This window comes from Corvus moneduloides, chromosome 15, assembly GCF_009650955.1.
Source record: "Corvus moneduloides isolate bCorMon1 chromosome 15, bCorMon1.pri, whole genome shotgun sequence".
Classification (NCBI taxonomy): Eukaryota; Metazoa; Chordata; class Aves; order Passeriformes; family Corvidae; genus Corvus; species Corvus moneduloides.
Genome location: NC_045490.1, coordinates 14,149,575 through 14,173,194, shown reverse-complemented (window position 1 = coordinate 14,173,194; position 23,620 = coordinate 14,149,575). Strand labels below are relative to the sequence as shown.

The 23,620-nt window shown below is 38.6% G+C and overlaps 1 protein-coding gene across 2 annotated transcripts in view; it reads right to left on the bottom strand.

Moving 5' to 3' along the window:
• Window positions 1–23,620, bottom strand: part of TENM2 (teneurin transmembrane protein 2) — a 742,100-nt gene that overhangs the window by 677,457 nt on the left and 41,023 nt on the right. The gene's annotated exons all lie outside the window — the stretch shown is intronic.

Genomic DNA, 23,620 nt, shown 5'->3' with positions numbered 1-23,620 from the left:
TATGATTCTTGTTCCCACTGTGTAAAACTGGAAGTTTTACTTCTACTCTTTCAGGCCAATGAACTAAGGAAAGCAAAGTAACTGAAATATGGAACCTGCCAGGAAATTCAGAGACAGCAAATTCAACACAGGCTGTATGTATGTGTAGTGTAGCAACACTTCACAGCACTCCCTTGTATTTTTATTTCCATTTAATTCTCACAGCCTGACATACAAACAAACACTTAAGAGAAAAATTACCAAATCATTAGTGATTATGTTCCATTAAACCTGTAGAAAACTGGACAGTCCACCTGATTTTTGGCATGCAAATAAGTGTTTCAGAAGGTAAGGAGCTACTAGAGAATGTTTCATTTTTCTGAGTATTTTCGAAATGTTTGCATATCTGATAAAATTCATCAGCTTTTAGAGGAAATCAAACCAACAGCGAAGTTATATTCTATTTGCAGCAATTAAATGGCATATAAAATATTTTCAGAAGCTAAAAATTCAGTCCTAAAATAACCACCAGAAATAAATCAGAAATGCTAAGAACTCTCTGGAATTCCAGCACCTTTAGCAGACAAGCTCTTTCTCACTTTTGTGCCCGCACCTGACCCTGAAAGTCCAAGGTAACTGCAGGTGCCACACCTGACATTTCCAGCTCCTGATCTCAGCAGCCAATTCATTTTGAAAGCTAAAATTATTTTCTCTCTCAGAAGTTCTTATAATAGCTTATTTGTGAAAAATACCACCATGAATCGATTCCTCGAAGCCAAAACTCAGGGCTGAAGAAAACATGCACACATTTATCACAACAATATAGTGCTGGAAAAAGCAATATTACTGTAACAAATCTGGAAAAAACAATGAGTACTGGGAGAGGCGGAACACAGCCTGCTTCACCAATGCCAGAAAGATTTCACACTGCAAGACAGTGCTGTTTCAATTTTTTTCTGCCTTTTTTTTTCCTTTTAGGAGGACCAAAACTAATTTAAATAACCGTGAAGGTTCTCATGCATTTCATACTTACATGCCACATTTTTATTCTTCTAATAATTTACTTAATATTAGGGAAAGGGTGTTTTTTAGGCTAGTGGAAGATTCTACAGTCCCAGTCCCCAATATCCAGACTACTAGCAGAAGAGCTAAAGTAGTAGTGTTGACTTCTCAATTCTCTCAGCAAAGTTCCTCAGCCGTGAAGATCTCAGCTGCAACAGAAACTGGGTTTTTCAGCCTCCCCAGCTCAGATGGTCTTTGTACTCCCTTCTGAGACTGTCGAAGGGTGTTAACTATATCTCAGTGTAGCCTGAGGCTTGGGTTGCGAGCCCTTGCCTATTAGTAAAGAACTTTCACATTGCTGCAAACCCACACCAGCTTTAAAACAATGATGACGAAGTAGAAATCCTCACATTTCTACCTGCCACTGTCACCAAGGTCCCTGAACATTACTACTCCAACTTCATTTTCTCCTCAGAATGATGAGCGTGGGGAGCATTACTATCTCTGTGGGAAGGATGAAGTGAACCACTCTGAGCTGCTCCAGCTGGATGAGGGGCTGTGAAGATGGGACAACAGAGGCTGGTGCCATCCTGCACAAAAATGACATCTCCACATACTCTCACTCCATTTTGATGATATATCCACACTGACATTGTGAAAATTGCTCTGAATATGAACAAAGAGGGATGAAAGGAGCTTAAAATGTTTTAAGCAATTTCTGTGAAAAGAGATATGTATTGATCACCCAGCTTCAGTGCAAGAGCAACCAAGTACTGATACTCCCAGTGACCTCTGGATGAACCTACTCAATTCCACTGATTCCTGAGCAGCCTCTGAAGACTCATCAGCCAAGTCCCTCGCTGTTGGGTGCTGTGAATAATCCCCAAAAAATCACCCCCTGCCTCTCAAGAATCTCCCCCTACCCTGACACTATGGAAAAAGGCATGGGAGGCAGGAAGGAACATTCAGGCCATGTTCGTTCATGGAATCCCAGAATCCACGTTTTGGAAGGAAAACCCGGGCCCCCAGCTGTCATCTTTCTGTTCCTTACTTTTTAAAACCCATCTTTTTTCTCAATAACTTTTCCATCTCTTCTGCTCTCCATGTGTTTAGCAAGCTGCTCAGGTTCCATTCCTTAACAATGCGTCTTCTAAAAAGAGTCATTCCTTAAGTAACCATTCTTACTTACTTGCACTGATTAAAAAGAAAAAAAGCACCCTCTTTTCATCTCCTATTAAATTATCAATATATCCATTCTGTACTCAGTTTTGAATGTAGAATCACAATTTCAAAATAAAAATGAAAATGCAACATGATGCAATAGTTATTCATTCATAACCACAGCTTTTTCTGAGAATTGCCAATTGCTTATTACATAAAATTGTATATTTCAAGGACATGAAAAGGGCTAAAGGGAACATAACATGTTTTTCTCTTTTCCTCCCTTCAGCAGCTCAGAAAAAGGGAGAACAATCACTGTAAATATCTAGTCCTTCTGATACATTTTCATGAAGTACTTTCGCCTGTGTGCTTAAAAAGTAACCAACAGTGGGATTTGCTGTGAAGCTGAATTGGGAAATGGATGGTTCTTAAACGCTGAATAAGGAAAAAAAATAATTCTATCATTTCAGATCAAAATAGGGCACAGAATAAGGACAAGATTTTGAATTTAAATGAAAAGTTATGACCGAAGTTGGTAAAATTGTTGAATATACCATTTGAGAATGTATTCCTTTTTCTGTTCACAATACATTTATAAGCAGACTACTTTACATGAATCAGATCACAATTAGTGGACCCTGGATGAGAACATAGCATCAGAGTTCCTGATGAGTTATTCATTTCACTCTGCATTATTCATGATGTGCAATTGGTCAGCTAAAATCACAGCATTACTTTTGTGTAGACAAAACACTTTTAAACTGAAGAACAGAAAATATGCCTACTCATGTCAGAATATCTCTGCTTCTAAGTGGTTGGGGCCACTTTTATACAAAGAACAGTCATTCCACGAACAAACCCAGCTTAAAAATAGCCAAGAAGACAAAGAACAGAAAAGCTCTCTAAATTCAAAGTTTTTGGACCTAGGTCATGGATCAGACAAATAGATCAGATAGACTAATCTAGAAAATAATCATATTTCTGCTCCATAGGAAAGTAATGGGGGGAGTCACACAGAAAAATCTCATATCGAGAAGGAAACATCAGGAGAATCAAAAGGTTTAGATGTGAATCTCCTGGTAGTACGGGATGATAAAAGATGCAGATTACTAAATGTATGTAACTAATACATCCTTCTTAATTGGCCCTTCCTCATATCTGAACAAACACAAATGTCTAAGTCAGGGTTCTGCTACTGCAGTTCAGGCCTCTTTAGTGAGAATGTGTGGGTAGACAGAGGCTCCTTCTATATTTTTGTGGTACTTATTTGTACCATCACAAAAATATTTTATACCTTGGTTTACCAGTGAAAAATGCCAGTATAGTACTGAAAAATAAGCCAACATTTAAGCAGATCCATTTCTTCAGCAGTCACTTAAAAATGGATATTTTTTCACCGTATTGTTAAAACCAGCCTTGGTCAATCAAACACAGTTTCCTTGTTGCTGAGTCTTGATTGCTTCCATGACAACAATGCTATTTTATAGCAAGAGTATCCTCATATAATTAAGGATGCTATATGCTTGTTTATATTGAATTGAAAATATAGCTTGAAGAACTCATCATGTTTCTTCAGTTGTGGATTCTCAACAGTACTGTTAAATCATAAATATCCGAAATTAAGGTAACTTCATGTTCTGTTCTGTAATGGAGCTGTTTATTTAAACAAAGCTCTAGACTTTTCCATTTAGAAAGCATTTAAATGATTGCCATGTTATTTGGAACCCACAAGTCATGAAAATGAAAAAATAAACAAAAATAAAATAATAACCCTAAAACAAACAAACCAACCAAACCAAAAAAAAAAAAAAAAAAAAGGAAAAACCCCATAATCCACACATGAAAATACAAATATAAGCTCATGCAAAAACCAGCTTTCTCTACCATGGAATGCACCTGGCACCTCCTAAAGTCTTGCAGAACCCCTTTCAACACAGGCACAAGGCAGTCTGCACATGCTGCTTGCAGACCCCGCTGCCAAGAAGGATCTGCACCAGGATGTGGGCTCCTCCTGAAGCTTCTTCTTGGAAGTTTGGTGTCAGTTCTGACTTCTTTGCTTTTGAGATTTTAGTTCATACTCATAGGAACAATTTTTTTTTGTACTTCAATACTGATGTGACAATATCAAGGACTTTGACACACAAGAATCTGAAGTTCAAAAGTAAAATCATTTAATGAATGCATAGCACATCCCTTATTCATTATGCTGAATCCAGCTCTGGAGTTGGGCAATGCATACACTAATTCTCTATTAGAAATGTTACTCTACATTCATCATTTGTAAAATAGCATTAAAAAAAAAAAATCGAGATTTTTGGCTAAAAAAGCTTTCATACCATTTTGAACTTTCCTAGTATGTTTTTTAAAAGCAGGAGATAATCCTTTTTCACAGCTATTGTGTTTTATTCTGTTGAAGGTTGCTGGCTGTAAAACACTGTACCTCCCTTTAAACTTTTCCATATAACTTGATTAGACAGCAGTAATCTCTAACGCTTTCATGTGCAAATTTAGGAGTGACCCGCAACAAGAGTTTCCTTCGTCCCCATAGCAACCAGGACGATGGAAGAATGCCACTCACCAGGCAATGCAAGGCAAATTTCATCCCTTTGATGTTAATTAACAAATTGCTTTCAGAAAAGTCAATGCATTTTTCTCCTTTAAATGTTTGTGATAAATTTTTAATATGTTTGAAAATGAAAGAAATACAGAAGCATTGGCTGCTGACAAGGGAGTGTGGACTACTGCCTTGGCACTGGTGCTACAGCAGTGATGACCCCCAGGAAGGCTTTGCAGCAACTGCTCACAAATCATCTCGAGTGAATTTTGGGATTTGGAGTTAAGGACTGATACCTCCAACTGGTGTTATTTCCAGCGTGCCCTCTGATTTGGGCCCTGCTATAAGACAGTTGTACGTCAATTTTCAGTTGTGAGCATGAAAAAAATAATAGGATAACACAAAAAAAATTGTTAGGATGAGGTTATAGGCATATCCTAAATAATTGTAATATACTTAGCATGAAAATCACTTCTCACCTGTATATTTTGTTTGCATAGTTCTTGTTCTGCTTGTTACTCGTCTTCCTCTTTCCCCAGTTGTCCTAATGCTTTACAAAAGTTATCAGTTCTTAGTCCTTTAGGGACTACTGAACTGTTCCTAATTTTGCTGATAAGAGAAGGCTTGAAAGTTGTCAGTGACCCAAAACCCACCAAGAGACCCCATGAGAGTTCCTGCTATAAAGGAATACGCCAATTCACTGGTTAAGATGGTTTGTTCAGATTCTTAACCAGAGAACGTGTTTTCCCTTCTGTCCCTGTGCTTTAGATCTTTCAGGACTAATCACCTGGGTACAACTTCATCACAGAGGCAATCTGAATAACACCAGGTGACATGAGGAACTCCAGCAGAATTAAACTCAAGTGAAACAACCACACTGCAAACTAACCCCCTACAGAAACTGATTTCATTGTTATGTGGTATGTTCTTACCAGACTCTGTTACTTTCACCTCGATTTTCTCTTTCCTGATACAAATGCTTTCTTAAATAATGTTTGAGATCTTGGAGGTGACACTGTAACCCGAGTAACCTTCAGCAAAGAAAGTTCAGACTCCTGTCTGTTCCCACTTGGGCATTGTGGAGAGCAGAACCTGGTGGGGTCACAGGGTGTTCAGGCACTGAACAAGCTGTGAAGTCCCTGTCCTTGGAGGTTTTCAAGACCAGAGCCTGGGCTGACCTTAGAGGTGCCCCTGCTACAACCAGGTGGTTTGGACTTGCAACCTTCTGAGGTCCCTGCCAGCCCAAAATATCATATGATGCTATTATCAGAGATGATGATGGATTAGAAACAAAACCCCTACAAGATGCCAGATAATATAGCAAAAGGTAAATGAACAAGAAGCAAGTTTAAGAAACACAAGATTTTGATGGCACTCACTGCCCCAAATCACCTTAACTTCAGCTGAACTGAAAACAAGGCTCTGATTGGAGACAAAAATGCAAATTTCTAATCCCCAGCAACGACATGTTAATCCCAGAAACCTTCCCTTCCCTGAGTGTTACAAAATCCCCTGCTGCAGTGTTGTTTTGCACCTCCCCATCAGCTAGGAACTGTGTGAAACTCCACTATGTTTTTCTAACGTACACTACAGCGAAAGACTCTTCCTGCCCATCACTTAAAAAAATTACAGAATAAATTCCACTTGTCCTTTATTTGTGTATGATCTTACTTAACAAGCTTGCTATTCAGCACAGCAGGGAAAGTCCATTAGCAGAATGATATGCAAGAATCCCACCAGAGTGTAATGAGAGGCTTCACAGAAGGTAAGAAGTCACCTCCTTACTGCTGTTTGCTTTAACTAGCAAAACCAAAATACATAAATCTGCATGGCTGTAATCTCAGAGAAGGAAAGCTGATGTGCTGTGTGGTGATTTATGTGTCACCCTAATTCACCCTCACACGAGCTACACTCACCTACACAGAATATAATTTTAAAGTCCAAGTCTTTATCTGAGGAACTGCCAGATATTGGCCCATAACTCTTCTCCTTCAAGCAGGGCGGATGGTAGGAGTGGATGATGACAAGTATCCCACCGTGTACAGGAGAGTGGACTGAAAAAATGGGATATTTGAAGATGGTTGTGAACACTTTGTGCCCCATTCCACAGAAAAAGAAACATCCAAAGGTCAAGCTAAATTATAATTTTCTAAATCAGAAATCTTAAGATATAGAAAAGAGTTGGAAGAGATTCAGTGTAGCCCTGTATCCTGAAAAACATTTAGATTTTAATCCAGTATCTGAAATATAAATCCTCTTTGCATACAGTGATATGAAAAGCACTTCTTTCAACAAGACTTACAATATTTCCTTAAAGAGAATAGGACAGCTCAAAGACTCCAAAAATGTTGGTATCGTGTGCTTAAATTTCTCTCTTAATATTTCCCTTTTTTTTTTGGTAACTTTTAATTTTTTTTTTTTTTTTTTTAATGGAAAAACATGTACAGAACAATTATATTTTGACCAGACCTTCTGGTCAAACAGCTTTAACTGTTTTCTGCCAGGCAGGTTTTCAGCATTACCCTTCCATACTGATTTACATATAGGGACCTGCTTTCTAAAGGATATGCAGTTTCTGAAAAATATGACTCCACAGGAGAAAGTTGTTTTTCTGAGAAGGTGCCACTCCTATCTTCCAATTAGAGTGGTGCAGGCAGGGGGAGTAATCATGTTTACTTGGAAAAACATGAAAATATGCATATGCAATACAGTAAATAAAATTAAAATAAACATGAGATTTTGAATTCTATTTACTGGAAGTTGCTGGCTTAACTGTGCAACTGCTCAGCCTTGTATGTGAGTCATGCTAATGTATGAATTCATTCAATACAGTATGTTTATTTTGCCAAGCAATATATTAGAAAACTCTTACCAGAACTTCCCAGAGCAGCCAGTCATATAAATTCATGTCTTATAATGAAAACAGAAATCAGAATGTAGTCTAATATGGAGCTACATAAGGATTGGTCCCAGTATCCTAAATATAAATTAATATCTATAAGCTTTGTATAAATACTTTCTAAATTAATGTACTAAGTACAATTATTGTCCAAATTTACCAGGAAAAATACCTGGAATTTGAGAAAAATAGCACTAGATGACTGCTTGAGAGTTCATCTATACGTTTCTTATGTTTTTCCTAGATTCTTTTGTTACAGGTGCTACAAAAAAAAGGTTAAATTTTATCTGTATACTGTACAATATGTTACATTTGCTAAAGAAGTCCAAGTATAAGAGTATTTTGACAAACATTGAGATGTAATGGTTTCTAAAGGGTCTTCCAGCAACGGAGGCTGTGCCCAACTTGCACATGTAAGGAGACATAGCAGTGGATATTCAGTAAAATACTGGGATACACTCCATAAACAGCACTGTTGAAACATTGCCTTATTTTTTACATCTACAATTTTCTAACTATAAGAAAGAAATTAACCTCAAAATACTTGGAAAATAAGCAAGTGTCTGAAACTACAAGATCCTTTGAAGATGGATTCCATTTTAAGGAAAGAATAGATAGATATAGATGATATATAGACATAGGTTAGATATAGATATTTGCAGCACACTGCAGTTCACTTCTGTAAAGTGAAAGCAGTAAAAGTGCACACCTACCACAGAGATGACCACAAAGGCTGAGAGCAGAACTGTCCAAAATAATGAGAAGGCTTCATATTTATTTCAATTTTCATTCTGTATTATTATGAACGATAAAAGCCCCCCAAAAACCCAAACAACAAAAACAAGCCAAAAAATAGAAAATCATTAATATTTATGTCTACTGATGGTATTTCTATTGCTGGTTTATTATGACTACTAGCATACAAAAACAGATTAGGATAGTAACAGTAGTTTAGTAGTGGTTTAGTGTCATGTAAGGAACTGAGCCAAATTCATGCTGGCAGACAGAGTAGGTTAGTAGACTCAAAGATTAGTAAAGATATTCCAGGCCTAAAGAAGGAGGAATTTCCACAAATATTTTGCAATGATCTGGATTCGGTCATCTTGAAAAGGAGGGGAAAAAAAAAAAAAAAGGGGGCAAATTTTCTTTCTCTCAATGAGCAGAAACTCACAGTGTAAGTAGTGAGAAGGAGAGGATGGCAGCACTAAAATCAGGCAAAATGGACTTCCAAACAAAGAATTTCATTTACACACACACTCTATGAATTGGTTATTCCAAGGGCAGGCCCTCAGACCACACTGCAGAGCAGTGCCCTGCACCCCCACCCACTGAGGTGGGAGCTGGTACAGCAAAACTCTACAAAAAAGACCAAGGGGAACACCCAGGTTGCACACATACAACTCAGTAATAAATCTTACAGCACAGTGTTTGAAGAAAGAGATGTATCCTAAATATATAAACAGGCCTCTGAACATCAGGGAAACAATTCTGGCTGACAAAGGAACCCACATGCAGCCAAGAGGAGAAGAGCCTTCATTTGTGACTGGTGACTGAGCTGGGCAATTTTCTATTTCCCATTATGTCTCCTATTGAGACTCTGTATAGTTTACAGCAGAAGGCTGAGGGAAGAAGACTCTGTGTTGACAAAAGAGCAAAAAACAGAAGAAAAGGAGTTGTGATTTTTCTGCTTGATGGCTGAGCAATCACCAGGACACCTTTCCCTTATTAAACAACAAAAGGGAAATGTGAATATGTAATGTTTGTTGGTATTTTCTGTGCTTGGCAAGAAGCACTTTGCTTCTGCAACTGTGATGTGAAGAATCTCTTCATGCTGGATGGCTTTAGTCTATGGGCACCCTGATGAGCACTAAGAAAGAATCACAGAAAGACCTGACATCAAATTGGCTGCCAACAACACCCTCCCTCACTTAACACTAGCATACAAAAAAGAGGAAAACAAGAATATGTATGAACAGTACGGGTTTCTTTCTCTGTGCTTGGTATCAAGTAAATTTCTAATATGTTTGTGATATGAAAACATTTCACATGTACATCAGTGCTTCCAGGCACCCAGTTGAGACCATAGCAACAACAGATTTCACTGCACTGCTGCAGGAAAAGACTTTCCTCCTTTGCTTGCTCCAAGTCCTTTTTAAAGCTAAAGCAGTGACCACTTATCTTTACATCAGCATTCTCGTCTTCTCTCCATGCACACCCTCAGCACACTTGAAAAATACAACCGGACTTTCTTATTTGTGGCTACATCACAGAGAGCAGGAGGTGCAAGATCCTTTTCTGTATTTACTGACAATTCATACACTTTTTCATCTTTATTTCATACCCTTTTAATGTATATTTTTCATCCTGTCATAACGCACAGCATTACGACTAAGTCACAGCACAGAATAACATAAAATAAACGTTCTGATGATGAGATGGTGAGATAAAAGCAGCTGCTTGTCATAAAAAAACTAGAGGATAAATATTACTACTTTTGTTCACTGCCTTTCTTCTCTACAGCATTCCCTATCAGTTCTGCCAGGGGTGTACACTCTGTGCCACCTTCACCGCACAAGCTCTACATGATTCAACAGATAATTACTTATCACAACAGTGCTATAGAGATGTTCTCACGCATCCAAAGACAAAGCAGTTGGGAAAAAACCAAACTCAGTTATTGATATGAGTTGTGCTGACTTGTGTTCAAGCTGACTTATGCAGGCCATTTACATTATTATTTAAAGGACTGATATTTTCCTGTGAATTTTTGACTTCACATTCCATACACAGCAAACCATATTGCATTTAAAAGAAACTTCTATTTAAGTCAACAATAAATACTTGTTTAATAAAAAACATGAGGAACCTACAGAAATAAAATATAATCATCTGTTAATCATATAACACTGGTCATACTATTTTCATCAATATACTCTGTCCAATATTTAATAAATACAGTTATGTCCATAAATACAAAATTTAGCTCAAAAATGTACTGTCAGTGAGACATATGTTTGTAAAACTTATTTCTTAAGTATTAAAGACGTCAAAACACTAGAACTACAATAATCCTAAAATTGTGGGCTTTTTCCTCAGATACAATCACTTCATTTTCATTTACAGCCCTGCTTACCCAGCCTAAACAGCACGACATCATGCCATGCTGCAGATAGCATTGGAAAATACCCCAACATGCTTTAAGTTTTCTTTTTTCATGTTTTTTTTTTTCTTTCAGTATTTTACTCTTAATAATTTGACACTTTCAAAATGTAGCACTTAGACTCTGTCAGTGTCACACTGAGGATAAAGAATTTTGCATGTTTGTCTATTGAAGAATCACAACAAGATATACTTAAGCACAATAAGTCAAATATTTTAGAATTTAGCAGAGAGCTCTTGTCTTCAGGCTGCCTAATACAAAACTTATGATAATCTTCCAGTAGCTGAGACATTATGACATTTACTGCACAAAGCACTTCTCTGTTTTCCTGAGTGTGTAAATGCCTGCCTGTCATGAACTCCAGGTCAAACACAGGTATTTCCCAGGTGCTGAATAACTACATTGTACTATAGTGAAAATATGATTCTAATAACTTCTTTTCAACTTTTATTTAAGGACGTATATTTCTCAGTAATAATGACATTAGCTTACCAAAGCTGAATTTAGAATAGCAAAGAAGAATGTTTTCATTTTTTGTCATTATTGAAGATAATTTTTAAACAAGAGTTGAATTTATTTGACATACCCTATAAAGCTTGTGTTTTTCATGTTCCAGTGTGTTACCAGGATCAAGTGCTATTTATTTGTTGTAAACTGATATAATAAATCAATTTTAGTGGCCAGCAACGAAACTTCAGCTCATTGGGCACTGTATGTGATTCAGCCAGGCACTGCCTAGGTTTGATAGATTTCATTCTGTTTTCAAAGAAAAAGCGTGGATACAGATGCTTTTTACACCTCTGCCACTTACAGGTTGTGTATGTTGTAAAATATCCTTAGGATATCCTCTTTTTACTGTCCTAAATACATTTTTTAAAAAAGAAGGAAAAATAAGAAAAGAGAAAAAAGAGAAAAAAGGATTAAACAGGAGTGATGTCAATGCATTACAATGTCAAAGTCCTGTTTCATGTTGGTCAAGATGGCTCATCTCACAGTCTTTCCTCACTTTGATGTTGGGGAAGTATGATTGCGCTGTAGTCTGTGAAGTCCTTTTCCTTGTCAAGTGTTTTGAATTTATGATAACAAAATGAGGAGGGGCAGCACTGAGGTTCAAAGACCCAGCCAGCAAACAGGAATGCTGCTGTACAGCTAAGCCTAAAGACTGCAGGCAGAGAGCTACACAAGGAATCAGATGGTTGATTTAATTTTAAATGCTAAGTGAAAATCCTCCATTTTAACACTTGGACTTCTAAACAAGTCATCCTAAAAGAGAAACAACAACCCAAGCCAAAAACCCCATATCTGACTACTTTACATAACCAGTGTTTATAATTACAAAGGTTTTCTTTTTCTGCTTTTCCTTTAAGGCAGCTTCTTAAAATGATCTGTCCTCACTGACACGGTTCACTGTCTAGAAAAGTTATATAAAGTGCAAGCATTGACAGGGTTACTAATTTGTTTTAATGCAACAAAACCCATTTGATTCTGCTTTTGAAATAAAGTGCAGAAACAGAACCACATTAAAAGTTTGCTACTAATATTTCATGGCAAGATAGCAGATAGCCCTTCTCTTCAGGCCACCCTGGGCTCACTGTCACCCACTGTGTCTCCAGGGAAATTGCTATCTATACTACATGTAACTCACAGATCTAATATCGCGTATATATTGCAGCTATATGAGCCCTCTTGCTTTTACCTCCTTAAAGAAAAGGTGAGCACTGCTACAGTCACTCCCAAATGTTCTGTAATATTAGTCCAATATGGCATAGTGCTGGCAGAAATATCAACACACATTAAACAGACTGAACTCAAATGAGTCCTGGAATCCAACTCCACTAACACGACACAAGTGCCCACTGAAGGAGCAGTGGAAGTGCCAAATGGCTGCAAGACAATTTATGGTATTGGCAAACAGGAATAAGAGATAAATCCAACCAGAGCAGGTCCTGAGTGAACATCACCCTGCTCTGTGTCTCAGAGCTCCCTTGCAGGGAGCACAGTTTCTCCACACACGGGTGGTAGAAAACGCCACAGCCTTTTTCGGCACCTTCAGCAGAACCATACAAAGAGCCAGACCACAGGCAGCTTCCTGATGCCATCTCCATGGACCCCCCAGCCCTTCTGGCAGCAAGGAACAAATCTAGTGACCTCCCCAGGACTCCCCAGCGCTTGGTGCATGCACAGCTCTGGGAGTGCTCCGGGACAGGGACATAAAGATGGATGAACTCCTGAGGCCATACAAGGCCAGAGCTGGGAATCCTATACCTACCCAAGTCAGCGAAATACAAAAAATCATAGAAAAGTTAAGGTTAGACGGTCACCTTAACACCATCTACCAAATTTTCCCTTTAAAAGGAGGGCTAAGTTGTCTTACAGTCAACTTATTTTCCACTAGGATACCCAGATTCTCCTTGGGGGACCCTCCTTGCCGTTCACCAAGTCAGGTATAACATTTGGTTTTTCCTGCAATGAAGAACTTTCCACATTCACCACAACTTTTCAAGGACAGCAAACAGCAGCCTGGCAATGGCATGGCCTCCATACCATGACTGCACCCTACCCATTCCCAAGGTGCTGCTCTACAGCTGAAGATCTGTTGTATCATTTACAGAGAAATTGCAAAGGCTTTGGCTGACATATAACTGTGTGTTAACATAATGCCTAATCCCAGGTGGGTTCACAAACAGAATAAGAGGCTCTCAGAAATGATTGCTGAGAAGAGGACACGAGACTGAGAAGTCACCTGACACAGCCTAGAAGAGAGAGTTTTACCTCCTCTGTTATTTGGACAGGGAGCATCATCTCCCATCTACAAGCAGAATCACAACTAGGGAATATGACAGTATGTGGCCTCTAAAGGTGGGTGAGATGAAAACAAATAGTCTTGGCCAGCAACTTGGAGGGCAGGAAGGGAGGGAAGAGCCAAATGTGGTGTAGGTTCTTGTGACTGAAACTATAAAGGCCTGTAGTTATTTTCTCTGTACAAATACATATATACACCCATACATACCATATACATACATGTATATGGTGTATATGGTGTTGTGTATGCTATGTATATTCTATAAACCCAGGATTATTTACATCATCTTTCACAGAAATAAAGTGAAGCAAATTGCACTTCATTCCTCTTGTGCTTTGCTGATCGACCCGGTGATTTGTCCACAGAGTGAGAACCACTCCTGCACGGCAGATTTCCCACAGGGGCCCCAGGGGAAAGGAGAGCCTGGAGAAATTCGTCATTCTCCTTTTTATTGAACACGCTCTTTTATTCTGAGGAGGGCCAGCAACATTTTTGAGCTGCTGCTGTGCTCCTGCCGTGGCTTGATATGCAGCTGCTTTCAGCTTTGATGGAACATTTTAACAGTGACAGCCTAAAGGGCCAGAAGAATCACGTGCTCACTTGCGTAAGCTTCCCCCAAAGAAAGGACAGATTTGGATACCTCCTCCTCATCACGAAAACTGGAAAGGGTGTGAAGAGGTGACTGAAATACCTGGACAAATTTTCCCAGAGGAAACGACCCATGTGTTACTCTGGAAACAAAACCGTACCTGCCCACGGTTTAGGCTTTCTCGGCCTAAAATGGGAACCTGAACTATCTGAGGATGACTGTTTGACAAAGAAAACACAGAAATATTCTAGTTTCAAAAATACCCTGTTTGCAGAAACAAAAAATGAAAAAAGGAAGGAAAACAAGAATAAGAATGTGCAGTTATAGAAATCTATTGAAATTTCTGTTTTATCTGCTCTCACTTGAAAAAAAACTATTATGCATTCCCAGCCATAATTTTTTGATGTTTCTCAATAGAAAGGATTATATAATTGTGTACATGTTATTATCAATGACACCACTATGCTATGGAACCACTGACATTTTAAACTTAATTACAGATGGCAGCTTATGAAATAATTATAAAGAAAAGATTGGACAGCAACCACAGTGATTTCATGCTTCCTCTTCATGTGTGTTTAGCACAATATTGTCGAGTCCCTCAACTTTAAAAAATAATGTGAATTATCAACCAGATCATACTGCTGGCAACTGGGAGGTTGATTCAGTGTTGTAGGAAATGATACCATGTCCCGTTTGGCACTCCAAGGCCAGGTCTCTGCAGAAGGTATCCCCACAGCCTGCAAGGCTGGCTGGTGGCCATGCAGTGACCACTGCCAAAATAAGTACTGAATAGCATGCCACGTTCACAGGCTGCTCAGGCAGGGCCACACACACATTGAACAATGGATTCGCAGAGCACAGAGTACTCCTTCGGACCTACAAATCTAAATTGAAAAAGTGAAATTTGAGTATGAGAATCTTATACCTGCCTGATTTCATTCTATGGCATTCATTTCCAGCGCCTGTGAAATTCCCTCCCCTCCATGAACCCACTAATTAAATTGCCAGTGGCTTTGATACTGATGCTACCTCACTCCAGGGAGAATTTTGTCTGGCTCTCCAGAGATTATTTTAATGTGTTCCATGTTAAATTGGTAGGCACTTTTTAACCTGTTCCTTCCTGATTCCATCTCACCTCTCTGTTATTACTAATAGCACATTAAGCCTTTAACTACTATCTTTTTAGTGAAGGGCTAACACAAAATAGCTATTAAGCTATTCAGCTCTCTACATACCTTTTTTCGTCTACTTACATTTCTCTTAAGCAGTGGACTGACAATTCCTTTGGTTATTCCCTGGCTTATGCATTTTAAAAGCATGCTGTTCCTGCCTTTTACATAGTTTACTAATGGTACCTCTTTAGAGCCTTTACCTTTCTGACTCTTCCTTCAGATTCATCCCCTACACCCAGTCCTCCCTCCTGTAATTTTACTCTCTTCTAATGCAGCTTTATTATTCCAAAGCTGCTGAAAAATTTTCTTTGGGCTTCTTATTTGTGGGATTTTGTGGTGTTTTTTTTGTTTCTGTCTTTTGGTGGAGAGAAGAATAAGGAAGGCCGTTTAGGAGGGTTTAAGTACACTACACTGGTTCTGTGCACCCCTACCCTAAATACAGCTTCTTTCCTTTTCTTCCTGTAGCTGTTGAAGCTCTGTGGTGAAAGGCATTAACTACAAATGTATCCTTCTTTTGTGACTCTCATAAATTGCTTATAATTTTCCAAAGTATGGATGCTTACTTTTCTATTGCCAGTCATTGCTGTTAAATGAATTTTTTTTTTTTTTTAAAAGCATATGATTAAATAATACATAGTCTAAGGTAAAGGCTGATGTACACTTTCAGTTTAGTAACTGTGCTAGAATTTAGGGTGCTTTTAGGAGCAGGAGACCTTTTTCATCAAACATGAGAAGTATTTGGGAACATCTGTACATTAACATACACACAGCAATATTGCAATTGGTATCACAGACAGAATTTATGAATTAATCACTAGTGTTTCATTATGTACTCAGCTCTTCAGTGGGACGTTGCACCTTAATAATTATGTTGCCTCTAGAAATGGGCAACAGAGGCTGATTACAAGCCTCTGCATCATATTATCATATAGAATAATTAAGACTACAAAGAACCTCTGGAAATCATCTCGTTGAGACCTTCAGTGAAAGCAGGGCCAGCCTCAAGGATAAATTCAAGTTCAATACAAGGTAACCTGACCCTTCAGGACGTCAAGGTCATGTGTGAATGAAGCATCAATATAAAAACTGTTCTGCTACTGAAAAAGGCAAGCTGAATAAAGGACTAAATTGTGCTGTCTAATACAGTACTGACCTGCTACCACTTTTTCAACTCTTTGATAAGCTGGACAGGTATGAATGTGTACGCAGAGGCTTTGGGGCTTCTCTCCAGAACAATCTATCATGGCTTCAGAAAGACAACTTTCGAACACTCTTTCCATGTGCCTGCTATTTCTCAGGCTTTCAGCCACAGCTGTAGATCACATCCGCTCCTTCAACTATAAACATTTTTGCTTCTCCTTAAGGAAAACTATGCAATTTTAAAAATTATTTATCCACAAATGTAATTTTTACATTTTGCACCAACTTCAGAATCTTAAGAAAATTGCACAAAGTTCTCTTTATAATCTGTCCCTGTTGAGAAAACTCATTGTTTCAGAAAAGAACAATTCTATTTTTATTTAACTATATTTGTATTACATTCTGTATTTTCCAGTGTGTTAGACCACACCTTTTAAAGTTCCCAACTCTACTCTCATCAATCAGAATGCCTGATGTATATTGAGAATAAAAGTATTTGCTCAAAGAATATTAAATATATATATATAAAAAATCTCAAGTCTTACAGGAAACAGAAAAGATGAAGATCAAATCATATCATAAAGAAGCCACCAGAAAAAAGAAACACCTCTCTGGTGTAATGGATAATATTTTAGTTAGTTTAAATATGGGATTGTGATTTGAATGATATGTAGCTCAACATTAAAAATACAATATATACATTCTAGGCTGATAAAACAAGATGAATCACATACAATAGTATAGTTTAAGAAAATTATTTTCCCCTACATTACACTGATATAAATGAAGAGCGACTCTGTGGAACCAGCGGAGATGCAGTGCATGAGAAATGAATCAAGTCCAACATTTCTTTAATCTAGTCAGCATTTCTCCCCCCATTACCAGACTTCCCCTGCATTATCCCCAAACAGAAGGGACAAAGCAGAAAATAATCACCTGTCGGTGATAATGGCGACTAATAACATCCCCATCATACCAATTATTCTAAATGTTTTAATGTAATCCTTCATAAGTCACCACATATAATTAACAGATGGAGAGTAAAAAAGCCTTACAGGCCAAGTGCTGAGAAGAAATACATACACAGAGTCAGTGCTGAATTTGTTTGACCCAATGTGACATTTCTTGTTAAAAGAACAAAGTAATCCCAGAAAAACTTGGTAAAGAATCTTCCATGAATCCAGCCAAAGGATCATACAAGAAGATAACACGAAGAGGAAAACAACAGAGAAGCAGAGGTATTTAAAATAAAGCAAAAATGGTTCCAAGTGATGCCTTTAGACTAAATCATGCGCTTGCTCCCTGTTCTGGGAGCTTTGCTGGGTCCTTGGCCTAGTCACAGCCTCCTTAGCTGAGCTCAAGCAAAGTCCAACTAAAACTGTCCATAAAGCAGTCAGCAGATAAAAAACCTGTACATTTTTTGCAACAAGAAAAATGCAAGATTTGTCTATTTTTGTGCTCTCATCTCTGCAACATGCAAAACTAGCATAAAAGACACTGATTGTGCTTACAGGGCTGTTAAAGGACTGGAATCTTTGGGTTTAGCACATGGAGACAAATCATGCAGTCTTCCCATAGACCACTGATGACAGCTGTACTGGTGTGTCGTGTCAGTTCAGTTCCTTTGCTGTACAGAGCCAGCAACTGCTGTGGCTCACCAGAAAAATCAGGTTTTTCTTGCCTCAGTCTTTGTTTTAATCAAAATAACTGTTCTGGGAAGTTGCTACATAAATTCAGAGAATAGCATCTTTCTGGGAACAACACTGAACTGATGTCCTCAGAGTATTAGAGGTTTTTGTCATTAGAGATTACATCTTGTGTAGATGTTGCACAAAGTGTCCATGCTAACACTGCCATAATTAAAAAACATGGCCTCATCTCCTTCGTTTTGCTGCAGAAAAGCTCACCTGCTACTCATGCCATCCATTTAAATCCTGCTGACATATCCTTCACTTTATTTTTCTTCTATATTGCCATTTTACTGCTACTAAATAGAGTACAACTTGCCCTCTGCCTTTATTTCAATATTCTATGGAAGAAAATGGAAAATAGAATATTAAACCTCTAGACTTTTTTTTGTAAAGCTTTAAAAAATTGCTTTAATAGTATTACAGAAATATGTCTTGTGGTTTAAAAAGTTAAAAATTATGGCTTTCTACAGGTGTTACACACATTTCTAGAAAACTAACAAATGCATTTTGTCATATTCTGTTTAATTAAGAAGGGTTAATTTTTATTGGATTGGAAGAATAAACTTGTCTGCTGGTGTAGCATCCCTTAATCAGGCCCTTCCAGCAGCACCTTGACTTATCCCTCAGCTGCTAACAAAGCACCACCAGCGTGTCGAGCTCAGCTCCTGGGCTGCTTCCACACCCCAGACCCTGTGCTTGGCATTGTGATACTTCTCTAAACCAAGAACTGGGACAGAGCAGTTTGAAGCACCTCGCTGCTGACAACTGTACATACTAAGCACACATGCAAAAAGTCTTTTTTGTCTCCTTGGATTGGTTTGAACTCTGCTCTCAGGAGTGACAGAAAATGAATTAATCTCTCTCTCCCCTATTTGACTTCGTGCTACTTTCACTGGCCCATTCCTACACAGGCAGCTTTAAAAGAAACCAATTCACTGGGCCTTTTAAAGGCATATTCCCATCCTCTGTTCATTTTAGTTACCCTACTTGTGAAAATGGATTATAAAGAGAAGGAAGAGTGAAAATGAAAGCCAAAAGATTAATACAGCGCCTGCCTCTACAGGAGCAGAGCCTTGAAGATTGCACATCCCCGTTCCTTGATATAATGTTGTAAGATGCTTTGACCTAACACACCACATTATTTATAAATTATACTGAATATGCACTATGATATATTTGAAAAGATGACATTAAAAGAACTTCACACATGGGAAGGGCATATAGGCTTTTTGATCAGAAGAGAGGACATTTGCATTGAAATAAAAAAAGTCTCAAATCTTAGTTGGAGATGCAAAAAAATATTAGTTCACTTATTAATAAGAAAAGTTGCATTTTCATAAGGTTCTTCTTCCAGTATCATGATCAGAATTTTAAAGGTGGCCTGGACCATGTGTTCATATTTCTGATTAGGTACCCATACTCTTGACAAAGGCAGTTTTCCTTGTGGTCTCTCTGAACTTTTGAATTTTCCACATTAGAAAGTCTAATATAAATATAGTAGAACCTTGATATTATCAATTTTAATTCTTAGTGATTTTGAAAACACTTTGCATTATATGATGCTTCTTATTCATGAAACTAAAATTATTAAAATGAATAAAGCAATAAATGTAAGCTGTAAGAGGTTAATGGTGTAATAGCAAAGAGAAAGGGAATTCAGAGGAAAGATAATTAAAGCAGATCTACAAAAATAGTACAAATACAAAGCTTCCAGGAGCTTTGTAATATACTGGGGGAGGAAGGAAATAAAGCACTGCCAACAAGTCACAGGTATACAGCTTGACAGAGAGTGAAAATGTTGCCAACAGGAAGCGATAATGGTTTTGTATCCATAATTCATTCATCTCAAGGGATGCAAGATTATGTAATGTAGTGGCACTGCTGTATCCTGATTCATTAGTGAGTCCTGCAGAGTATTTTCTGCATTCATAAGTTGGGGAAGTGCATGAGACACAGAGCCACTTTGTAAATTACTGCCTCCCATTCTCCTGACAGTGCTGGATCTCTCCGGGTTTGAAGTTCAATCTCATACCAGTGGTAAGACAGGGTGAAAGTCTGAGCGACAGCTCAATCATCATTGCACGGACCAATCAGAAAGACCAGGATTAATCACACTGGTGTTGAAAGAAGGAAAAATGAAAGAGCAGATACACTTCCCACGTGACCATTCGTTTGCGGTAACACAAAGGGTGATGGAAGCTTGAAGGAGACACTGATAAAAGTGGCAGTAATAAAAACTGGCACAGATGAAATATGGGACCCAGAATAGGGAGGTGAGAATTGGAAGAGTTCAGAAGGAATAGCAATTAAACAAGGTGAGAGTGTGAGTGTGTTTGTGAGCATGAACATGTTAAAGAACAGTGGGCATAGACACAGCAAGTGAAGGAAAAAAGGATGGTGAGAAACCAAAAATAAGGTCAATGAAGTAACAGTGTTGCACTGTAATGAAAGAAGAAGAAAGAAAAATCAATGTGGAAAATGACAGATTATTGAAGGGGGTGGTAGTACTTAAGAATAGAGAATGAACCCTAAAAATTTTAACAGGGAAATTCAACATGAGTGAGAAAGCAGGAAATGAACTACAGAGTGGCCAAAAGAAATTAGTGATACCTAATCCAAACTAAAACACACCTTTGATTTCCACTGAGCATAAAGCCTTAGAAATTTTTTTTTTCCTATGCATAGTCTCACATTTTCCAACTAGAGAAGTGCAAATGTAATTCATCATGGAAACCACTGTGACTTACCTTCCCTTCATCCCAACCACGAGAAAACATGTGGGACACCCTGATACTTCCAAGACACACCTCTGTGACTTTTATGCCACAACAACAACTCTAAAATGCATGATCTCTGGCTTTGAGAGCTGGGTTGGGTCCAGGCTGTCCAATGAGGAATGCCTCCTGAAAGAGCTGATCTTCAGACCCTTGGGGTGGGACTCCAGGGAGAAGATATTTGTGTTGTCCCTGGCTTTCCTGCCTTTCAGGGTAAACTACAATGGGTCAGAGAAGGTACAGCGGACACGTGCTCTTCCTCAGTTTGGCATCATGACTTGACTTCTCACTCAACTCCCAACTCACCCAAACCCACAGGTGCAGTCATGAGGCTCCACAAGGGCACTCAAGAAACCCCAGGGCAAGAGGGCTGATGGCCTCAGAAAGCCTTGAGACCACCAGGGAGGTCCAGAGGGGGCTCAGGGCGGCTGTGCTGGGGTACCATGGCCTTGGGGAAGGTGCTGAGCCGAAACCCTTCATGCCAATGTCAATTTGGCACTGCAGCCCTGTACAGAACAGTCAGCAGACAGCACACATTTCACATGCATATATTTGGAAATTACCAAAATCAAAGCAATGCTAATATTTTGATAAGCTAAACAAGTACATGTAGATGCTTGAAAGCCTTTATTTTTATTCATTTTATTTTTAACAGTGCCAAGAAAAGTGACTTTCTTCATGTTCCATGTACTTTCTAGTAACAAATGCTACTGAAGTGAGTCTGTGCCACCCACACAAAAAAGCAGTTAGTGGCTCTCCCAAGTCTGGGGTAATAAGAGTTACTCAGACACCAGGAAAAATAAATCTATTCAGTGCTTTGAAAATAACTAAAACTGGGAATAATTCATTCCAAACACTCTGTTTCTCCCATCCAAGTACGGCAATCTATGCACATGTACTCTATAATATAGAACTTGGAAAAAAACAATGTATCAACCAGGTACCTCATGAGATGGAGGATCAGATACCAGGTGATGAACACCTTCAAAAAGCACAGAAAGAAAATGCATTCTCAAAAACATAAAGAGGACACTTGCACTGTGCTAACATCTCATGGCCAGCCAAAGGTCTGGGAAAGCTCCTTTGCCCATCAATCTGAGACCGCCTTCGAACTGCTTCCAGCTTTGCTTAATTGCTCTTTTCCTGTAAGTGCTTGACAGTTCGACAGAGACTGTATTCCTGAGTAATCAGTCCTTTTCATTTGGGAAGAATGAGGTTTAGGGTGTGGTCAATAAAGGGAAATTGGGAAGGAATATTTTTGCATTGAAATACTGGCACACAATGATGCAGAAAGGGATTATTAATTAGTACAAATAACTGACACGAATTCTTAGTGGCAGCACTTTATAGCTGTGTCCATGAAATTGAAATCCTGAAATTTCCCCTCACAGAAAAATAACCTGGTTTGCACAGTGGGCTTGAACCTAGCAGAAAGAAAAAAAATCTTTTGCTATCATCGTTTATCATGGACAAAAGGGGAGATACAAAAGACTGAGCTGAAACCTAAGGACAAAGCACTTGGATCCCTTTCATTCTCTTTTATTTAACTGTGGGCATCCAGTCACTGTCTCTCTGACCCACTGAAGTGCCCGGCCTCTTCACAGCACTTCAGGCTTCCCCTTCCTGTGCTTGTCACTGTCCCAGCCATCACCCAGCCAGGGTCCCACCAAAGACACACCAGTGCACCCAACATTCCTTGTTACACTCCTCATGAACTGACTCATGAACATCAGGCCTGAAAAGTCCTGCAGAAATACTGTGCTTAAAGCACAGGAGGCTTAGCAGGTGCCACCACCAGGAGTGAGACACTGCTAACTGAGCACTTCCCAATAACTTATTGATGTTAATCAAGTCTCCCCGAAGAAGGATGTCAGCAGCAACACTGACAGCTATGTACACAAGAAACAAGAGGTAACAGAGCAGCAGAGTTGGGACAAATATTAATGACACTGCTTTTCACTGAACTGCTCTGAATACAAACCATGCACAGCATTTATCCAAATACATGGATGACAAGACGACACCTTAAATTACAAGAAGGAGAATCAGATTTCTCAAATTGCTATGATTTGAGCCATCTGGTTCTATTAAAACTAAGCAAAGCTCAAGGGAAACCCATTACTATATGTCCATGTATTGGGGTCAATGATAAACTCTCAGAGGAAAACTAAGCTATCAGTTTCCCTTCAGACAGAGAGTGTTAACATAAGAATTCTTAAAGAGTTTTTTGATCAAATATATCCCCTCAGATAAGGGAAAGCTACACAGAACCATTATCTTCATTGACATGATAAGATAATATGCAATGGTCAAAAATGAACACTTTCAGAAAGCCCTGTTTTATATAGAAATAGATCATTATAGCAAGCTTTGGCTGTTGAATTTCTAATAATTTTAAATTCATCTCTAACACCTATTAGAGTATTTTCCTGTGTTATTTCCAGCTTGTGATGAAGTAAGGAGCCTGCAGTTTGGATACATGATGGCTGGCATAAAACCAAAAACACTCTATGCAAGAGGCCCTCTAAGAGCACAGCACTGAAGTACTACACTGGATTTTAGAGCTGACACTCTTGTTTGTACCTGGATCTATGACTGTGGTATGTTCAAATATGCTCTTTTGTCTCAGAGCAAAGGATCTAAATTGTCTTTAACTGAGTTTCTGGAGAAACCGTTGCTGTCACCCTGGGAAT